Source organism: Microtus ochrogaster, linkage group LG4, assembly GCF_000317375.1.
Source record: "Microtus ochrogaster isolate Prairie Vole_2 linkage group LG4, MicOch1.0, whole genome shotgun sequence".
NCBI lineage: Eukaryota > Metazoa > Chordata > Mammalia > Rodentia > Cricetidae > Microtus > Microtus ochrogaster.
Genome location: NC_022030.1, coordinates 15038472 through 15048036, shown reverse-complemented (window position 1 = coordinate 15048036; position 9565 = coordinate 15038472).

Sequence of the window (9565 nt, the reverse complement as noted above, 5' to 3'; positions counted from 1 at the left end):
TGTGTGTGTGTGTGTGTGTGTGTGTGTGTTGTGTGTGACTTCATGTCTCGAGAAACCCAGCTATACAAGTTCCACTGTAAATGTCCTTTTTCAGGTGGCTTTTTCTCTATGGCTCTGATAAATTTGTTGAGAACTATTGACGAACATTTTAGAATGACCCCATTTGCCCTCAGTGAGTGGGTTGTCTACTGTAGCTCAAAAATCACCTGGGAGTTTTGCTAAATAAAAGCATAAAAAAGACCTTTGTGCCACAGAATTGTTTAATGCTGTCAACTTATTCTGAAATCTGAAAGAACACACTTTTTTATTTGTAAAAAGGGCACTCAGCTCAGCACAGTCGCTTTTTCTTTGTTGTCCTTTCTCATTAGTCTATGAGAAAGGGTGCCTGGCAGATGTCCAAGATGGAAGCATCACAAAGAGGTGAAGGTAAGACTCAAGAATGTTTGGGGGAGACCACAGAAGAGTGTCTCTGGTGACTCTCATTAAACTCCTCCTTGGGTGTGGGTATGTGTGGAGTACTGGGATGGAACCCCGGGCATCACAAATGCTAAAGTACCCTTAACACTGAACTATACCTCCACACCAATGAAACCTCACTCAAAGAACTCTCACAAGATAGCCTTAGAAAATCTCATATGCTTGGTTAAGGAACACTGATGGAGGAAGGTCATTGGTTAAAAAATAAAGAAACTGCTTGGCCCTCATAGGTTAAAACACAGGTGGGAGGAATAAACAGAACAGATTGCTGGGAGGAAGAGGAAGTGAGCTCAGAGGCCATGCTTCCCTCTCCCGGGCAGACACGATTGAAGAAGCTCCGACCCAGGATGGATGTGGGCTAGAATCTACCCGGTAAGCGCACCTAGGGGTGCTACACACATTATTAGAAATGGGCTAGTCCAGGTGTGAGAGTTAGATGAGAAGAGGCTAGATATAATAGGCCAAGCAGTGTTTAAAAGAATACAGTGTCCGTGTAATTATTTCGGGGCATAAGCTAACAGGCAGCTGGGGTGCTGGGGACGCAGCCCAGCCGCTCCTATTACAACAGAACACCAAGGTACCAAAATACTGTTGCTATTGTTTAGACTCCAAACATGTCTTTTTATTTTTGTAAGCCAAAATTGGTAAAAAGGAACAAAATTAACACACACACCATGCATATATATATATATATATATATAAACACACATATACATACATACATACATACATACATACACATACATATATATGTATTCTCTTTGTCTACTTGGCTTTTCTTAAAAAATGTGAAGAAAAACTGTAGTTAAGAGTTTGGAATGAAATGGAAATAATGAAAGAAGAGACTCACAAGTGAACTAAATGGGAATTAGAACTCTCTGCACAGTGTTGATGGAAGAGGGTCATCTGTCTATCTGCTGCTTTCATTGGTTAATTAATAAAGAAACTGCCTGGCCTGATAGGTCAGAACATAGGTGGGTGGAGTAGACAGAACAGAATGCTGGGAAGAAGGGCAGTGAGGCAGACGCCATAGCTCTCCTCTCCGAGATGGACGCAGGTTAAGATCTTTCCTGGTAAGCCACCACCTCGTGGTGTTACACAGATTACTAAATATGGGTTAAAGCAAGATGTGAGAATTAGCCAAGAAGAGGCTAGATATAACGGGCCAGGCAGTGTTTAAAAGAATACAGTTTGTGTGTTCTTATTTCGGGTGTAAAGCTAACCGTGTGCGAGCCTGGCGGGAACACAGCCCACTGCTCTCACTACACACTGTGCAACAGAGGCAAGGTGGAAAGTTAAAATCAAAATTCCCATTTATAGGCAATAAAATCCAGTTCCTTTATTTTATAGAGGAGAAAGCAGAGCTGAAACACCATATTAAAATGAAAAGTGTTGTTAACTGAGGGCCAGAGGAGACAGGTAAGTCAGGAACACAGGTAAGGTGATTGCCATGGTGTGGAGGGGTAGAGAAGGCTTAGTGCAAATGAGAAAAAACAGTACGGAGGGGGAAGACTGGATAAAAAGATCAATGAAAATTGGGGTAAACAGAAGGAAAAACAAAGTGAGTAAAAGCAAAGCTAGGTCATATTTCTGTCTTAGTTTCTCTTGCTGTGAAGAAAGCATGGGAAAGGCAATGGGTTCAGAAGATTAGGGTCCATCACCATCATGGTGGGAAGCATGGCAGGTGGCCTGGTACTGGAGTAGTGGCTGAGAGCTCACATCTGAAAGTTGGAGGCAGGGGGGTGGGGAGAGAGCGAGAGAGAGAGAGAGAGAGAGAGAGAGAGAGAGAGAGAGAGAGAGAGAGAGAGAGAGAGAACTGCGAATGGCATGGGCTTTTGAAACTTCAAAACCCACTCCAGTTACACACTTCCTCCAACCTGCTAATCCTTCTCAAGAAGTTCTACTCACTGGGAAACTAGTATTCAAATAGTTGCATCTATAGGGACATTCTCATTCAAACCACCACAATTTCTAAAAGGGAGAGGAAGGTGCTTTTAGGAGGAGTCAGGAAGATGGCACAAGAATGGGAATGAATGGCAAGAAACGTACTGTTCTCGAGAGACAAGCTGAGCATGTAGTACTTCTCCAGGCACGGACCCCATTTAGAAGAATCAAATATAAGTAATGTTTTGATCCAGCAGTGGAAACAGTACACATCTTTTATTACCCACTAGAAAAGGAGAGAAAATCTGAAAAGGCAAGCCTACATGTAAAGGGAGACATTGATGAAGCTACTTCTGTAGAAAAATAAGGACAGAGATGAATATGTTCCTTTGTTTCCTAAACCATTATACTAAAAGTATTCTCAATCTGTTTTATGAATATGTGTGTCTACCTTTCCTCACAGTAATAATACTTGAGGCTACTTTGACTAATAAATAAAGTAGAAGGTCTTTATCTCATGATTTTGGAGCCTCGAAAGTTCAAAACCATGGTGATAAGATCTGCTTGGCTTCTTAATGGGGTTTATGCCACTTAAACTCATGAAACATGGACAAATGGTCACATGTGAGTCTTGAATAATAGTCATGCTGGCTAAACCATTTCTGCAAGAGAGACATTAAGCATCCATGAGGACTCTGACCCCACTTCCCAATACTGATGCATCAAGGGACTAAGATTTCTGGACTTGATCTTCTAGGAGACACAATTAATAGTAGGTTTGTACCCAAGTTGTGTTTGACACATACTTCCCTTTCCTTTTCAGACATCATATTTGATTTGTCAGGATGGCATGTTATATCTCTAGTATTGATACCCTGACTCTTTTATAAAACAGCTTCTCAGAGACAGTCTGGTCACATTGCTGGGTTTCAAGAATAGGTATCTATGTGCAGTTCTTGATTCTGTCCCCTCTGTCCAAGTCACACACCGATGAAATCTGCATTGTGGCCTGTGAGATGTCAGACCTGTGCTCAAGTTCCAATTACTGAGGGCAAAAGTTAAAGCTTCCACAGGCCCACACAATCTATATCCCTGACATCCTTCTGACCTCTTCTTTCTTCTTTCTTCTTCTGACCTTCTACTTTCTTCCAAGTTGTTTTCTCTGCTCCAACCATGCTTGTTTCTTGGTATTCTTTGAATATTCTAGGCAGGTTTCAACCTCAGGACCATCAGACTTGCTGATATCCTGACTGTGTTGTTGCTAGGCTGTTGTTTGTCTATCAGAGATTCACATGCGGGAACATGATCCTCTGGATGACTATGTGGAAGAGCATCGGAACCTTTAGATGGTGGACACTATTAGATAGTAATTAGATCAGTTATGACATTGCTTTCAAGAAAGGATTAGGGCAGTTCTCATGGGACCCTTGTTTGTTTTCATGTGAGTGTTGTGTAGCAAGGCTATCGACGTGCTGGCATCATTAGCACACAACCATCCCCTTTTCTCTCTTATACCATGTGCAAGAGAGTCATGTGTGTCTTCTCCAGAGGGTGAATCTGTTGACTCCTCTGATCTGGTGTATTCAGCTTCTGAAACTGTGAGCTAAGCAAGTCTGTTTTAATTGTGAATCACCCAGTCTCTGGAGTTGTGTTACAAGAGCAGAAAACAGATTAGTACAAACAGGAATGCTCTCTCCAGCAATGTGTGCACTTCCCTCAATGCTGCCTACTGGGACCACTTATTTAAAGCTCCTTGACTCGACTCATCTCTCCTGATCCACAGCCACTGTATTATTTATCTTTAAAGAACTTATGGTGGGATAGCCTCCAGAACAAAGGTTTTCCAGACTCAAGAGTCAGGTTTTCTTCTAACTAATCCAGAAATTTGCCTCATGACATGCTCTCCGTAATTGCTCTTAAGATCCACAGAACAGATATTCTGGTGTATTCCCTGACTCCCACTCCTCTGTCTATTCTACTGAACAAACCAAATCAAACAAACATTCAAAACACCCAAATATGGACAGGCTTCTGGAAATCAATCATAAGTAAAAAACCATAGCCAAGAATAAGTACACTAGTTTTCTGTGGACTTCAGATGTCTGAGGAATGGGATTTCCCATCCCAGAGAATAGTCAGCATTGTTAATATTACTTATTGAAGTTAATGCCTAGTTTTAATCATTTTCTTTATATTATATCATTTTTCTCTAAGGGTCATATGGTTTTGTTGATCTGTTTCTTCAAAAACCTTTCTACCCTATAATAGGATATTTGTAATGTTATTAATTTATTAAATCTGTGGTTTCAAAATGGAAGAAACAGCTGGTTTGAGTTCATTATATATTTAAAAACATTAAGTGAAGGAGCTTTGTATATAGTCATTAGGAAGTAGTAATTAGAATTGTGTGGAGAAAATTTGTTTCATTGGGTGCTGGATCTATGGGAAGAATAATAATGGATACAAACAAAAAAGTCTCTGGCAAGTGGTTTGAAGTTGTCACTGTGCTAATGTCTTAGTTTAATTGGAAGTGTTCAACAATATTCTTTGTCTAGAAATTACTTTCACCAAAATATTTTTGTCAATATGAAACATATTTTAACCCTCAATAGTCTTTTTTTTTTCTTTTCAGGCCAAAGAGAACCTTTCCATATAGGATCTAGTTTTCAATCATTATTTTCACTGATAGAAGTGATGAACACATGTACATCTCCAGTTGTCAGCTGAGATTCCAGTGTCTCATTATAGAGAGGTTATCACATAGGTATTTTGAACAAATGAAAATGAAGAAAGCTGTTTAGAGGCATTTCATTGAAAATGGTCTAAGGGTATCTTAATGAGCCAGTCATTTGCTGTTGTTGCTAAGCAATGGGCTCATTTGTCACTGGTTAAGAGCTATAAACCAGGAGTCTTTGAGCACTTCAGGGAATGGTGTCATGAACTTGTGGTCTGTTGGTTGTAAAACTGAGCTTACAAGTGTGCAAAGATTTATGATTTCTTCATGAGCATGGGTGGAGTCAACTAGACTCAATGATTATGACCCCCAGATTGTTCAGGGTTTTCATACACTTGGTACACGGGATATTCATATTAAGAGGCTGTAATTACTGAAATAGAAATTTTAGGATGATTGGTTTGGAGAAAAGAAGATCATGGAAAGAAATGACATTAATATTTGTATACAAATAAGGCAATTACCTTGTAGCAGAGGACAGAAATAATTAGTTATTAAGAGCAGGGCAGCCGGCCTAATTTTAAGAAGTAATTATGAATGGAATTGGAATATGATAAACCAGATTGTCTTGTGAGAGAGACCCTTGCCACTAAATGATTTCAAATCTGAAGTCACACCCACACTCTGCCAATGTTTTGAAGAGGATTGATTATTGAATGGGAGATTTCATGTCATTTATAAGGTCTCCTTCAAAATTAACAATTTATGATTCTAGTGATTGATTACATCAACACAGAGTTTTTCTTTCTCACAAATATTAAAATTCCACATTCATATTCACCAACACACTGTAAGCTAATAAGTACACAGGAAATGCAAGGAAATGCAGGGCTCAGAGAGAAAACAAGATGCTCTACTTGATCTGGCCATTTTCTGAGAGTGCTGGAGAAGATGAGGAAAAAGGAATGCTGTGCAGTGGTTCATATTGTGTGTGTAGGAGGTCATGTTGTGTGTGTAGGGAATACTAGAGTAAGTTACCCAGATCCAAATCGGTTAAGGCACAGATAGATTCCCCAAATGAGAAATTGTAAAGAAAGTGGACATCAAAGAAGGACAGGACATCTTTTCTGGGATAATCGTTGCCCAAAGTTATTGGCTGTTCAGGTGTCTTGATTGAATATAAATCACTATATTTCTCCTGTTGTTTTCGTTTATGAATTCTTCATGGAGATAATACATTAAGGCTGCTCTGATGAAAATTCAGTCCAGTAGAAGTAAAATGACATCTGACCACTCACAGCTTAGTTCTGATCCATCGACTGACATACTTCTTTGGATCATGTTTCCATAAGTGTCAGTCAAGTTTTGACCACTTAATTATTCTTTGTATTTTAATTTTGGGCTTTTCATAGTCAGGTCAAGTGACAGACCAGAGTACTGCTTAAGGTTGCTGTGTAGACATGCCAAGTTTTTGTTAATTACTTAGTCTTTTAAATAAATACTGCTCCCTGGCCACCCTTGGAAGACCTTGCTGTTTGTTACTTTGAAAGTACAAGAGTTACTTGCGAGGGTGAAACAAATGTTAGCTAAGCACACCTAAAGGGAAATCTGCTTGTGAATCTGACCTCATTTATCAAACAATCTGCTGAGTATTTTTCTCTGTTTCCTCCGTTCTTCTTTTGCTTCAACATAATTTGCTGCCAGTTTGGTTCTGGTAATTAGATATTTGTGATAATTCAACCTTTGCTGTCCACTCAGGAGTAGAGACACTGAATTCTTGATGGGAACTGGCTCCTGCAGGCTCATCCTAGGAGCAGCTCCTTTTCTTTCATTATTTCCCCCACGAGGCCCCTGCATCTCTAGCTCTTCAGCACTGTTAATAGTTCTGAAAATATATGAAGCTGAAATGAGCCCCTAAAGTAGCATTTTTGTACCACCTGTTGATTAAAAAAGCATTAATATGCTTTGCTTGAAGAGAGATGGCTAACTAAGGAGGAAAAAGGAGCAATTTCATCTCATTTACTAAGACCTTGAGTGGTTTATGAGGCAATGTGTGAAACACACAGGACAGGCAGCAAGAAAATTTCATTTACGATTACTTTACAAGAAAGAATAATGGAAGAACAGAGCATGAATGATAAAACATCCTACACTTAATTCTGATACTGCCTTTGAGCTTCTGTAGGTAGAGGTGTTTGCATGCATAACTGATATCGGTGTACATCAAACTGTGTTTGAATCTGAGGCCCAGGCCTCCCCTGGACTTAGAAGCCATAACCATAATGTCTAACTCTAGGTGAGTGGTATTAACCAATGAGAAGCTACAAAGGGCAAACTTGAACATATTGGCTCCCATGGCAGTGAGGGCATAAAAGCACAAATGGAATTTTCCTCTTCATGTTCCTCTTATTGATTTGTGAAACTCTGTTTATAGAAGTTGCTAGAGTGAGCTCTTGGGAGCAGTGGAAGTTGCAGAGACAAAACAGAGATGGATCCTCCTTTCATGTTCTCTGCCTCCTGTCAAGCAGTGAGTGTCATCACCCTACTCTCATTTCGAGCCACATTTTAACCTCTCCTGCCTTCTTCATGCTGCATGTGCTTTGTTCTAAATCAAACATGACATGCTCTGTCTGTCCCCTTTGTATTTTTCTCACTGTTTCTGGACTCCCTACACATTCTGGCTTTGACATTGTCATTGACCTTGTGATCCATGCTATTTACTTCATTGTCCTTTGCCTGTTAATGTTCTTTCTTCTCTTCCCTCAAAGCTAAGGGTCTTGCAGTGGATCGAGTGTGCTAGAGTTCTGAGAGTCACACATTGCACATAGGAGCTTACAGAAGCAAGCCTGAGCCCAAGTGCCTGCTGTCTGTTCTTTGGCTTTTGACCGTCACTCATGTTTCACAAATCTGCTTTAGTCATTTGCATTCATATGCAACACCTTTAAAAGCAGTCTCAAAAGTTTCAGTTAGGTTTTTATCTTACAGAGTGTTAAAGGGTAAAGTGAGGCACGATTCATATGGCTCTTTGAGGAGCTTTTGAGTTTCAGGGATTTTTTTTTTTTTGAGCAAACAGAGATTCAGAAATTGGCCAGTCCAAAATTTGAACTGGCTCAGAGGCTTCATCAAGGTAAGGCAAGGACAAGAATTTTACGGGGTGAGTGTAGGAGTAAAGCAGATAATGCATTTGGTTAGTTACATAGTTATTTTGTATGTCTGTCCTGTGGGAAAGCCCTAGTTATATAGATGTGGTTAGAAGATGATTAGCTAGCCTGCCCAAGTTTCATTTTTCATATTATCCATGTATAAGAAAACTCAAGGGAAGTTTCCCTTACCTTTGTAAATCAAGAAGCTCAGGTCACTTGAGAGGCCCAGCTGGCTAGGGATTCTCTAGGCACAGTCTTTGGATTTACTTTTTCAAAGCTAATTGGCCAAGTTATGTCTTCCTTGCCATGCTTTTAAATCATGAATTTTAGATTTATACCAAGAGACTATAGTTTCTCCATCATGCTAAGACATGTATGTCAGAATACATGCTAAGACATGTATTAACTCATTGGGTTAATACACTTGTTTATTGACCTGAGTTCAGTCCCAGGACTCAAGATAGGAAGAGAGATGTGACTCCTGATGCCTGTCCTCCAACCACCACACAATTAAGCAAGCTAGACAGGGTAGTACACCATTACAGTCCCAGTGCTTGAGACTGGGACAGGATGATAGTGAGTCTGAGACTACTGAGTTACATAAGGAGACCTTGTCCTCTAAAACAACACCAAAAAAAAAGTCAGAATCAATGCTACACGTATACTTCTAATGCTTGCAAAAAGATATTAGATTAACTGAATGGAGAATACAGTAACCATGGTAATTTTGTTTTGTTTTCATGTGCAATAGAATTTTTCAATGAATTTGTTGCAGTAAGATTAAGAATGTGTTGTAATGATGAGCGGCGGGCTGTGTTCCTGTCACCCGGCTGGCCGCATGGCTAGCTTTATACCCAAAATAATTACATGGAAACTGTATTCATTTAAACACTGCTTGGCCCATTAGTTCCAGCCTCTTATTGGCTAGCTCTTACATATTGATCTAACCCATTTCTAATAATCTGTGTGGCCCACGAGGTGGCTTACCAGGGAAGATCTTAACCTGTGGCTGTGTCGGGTGGGTGAATCATGGCGACTCCTGACTCGGCTTCTTTCTCCCAGCATTCTGTTCTGTTTACTCTGCCTATCTAAATTCTACCCTATCAGAGGGCCAAGCAGTTTCTTTATTAATTAACCAATGAAATTAACACAAAACAGAAGACTCTCTCCCATCAAGAATGCAGACTGTTGCTAGGACAATTATCAACTGATGGAAATAAATTTCTTCAACCAGTCATCTGACTTGATGTGTATCCCTTAGGCTGTAAGATGAATGGCTAGGGTGGCAGAGGTTTCTAGAAGTTGCCTATAGATTTTTCCATACAATTTTGCTTTTTGTGTTAAATATGCCAATGCTTGATGTATAATATTTATTCTTCTTGGGCCC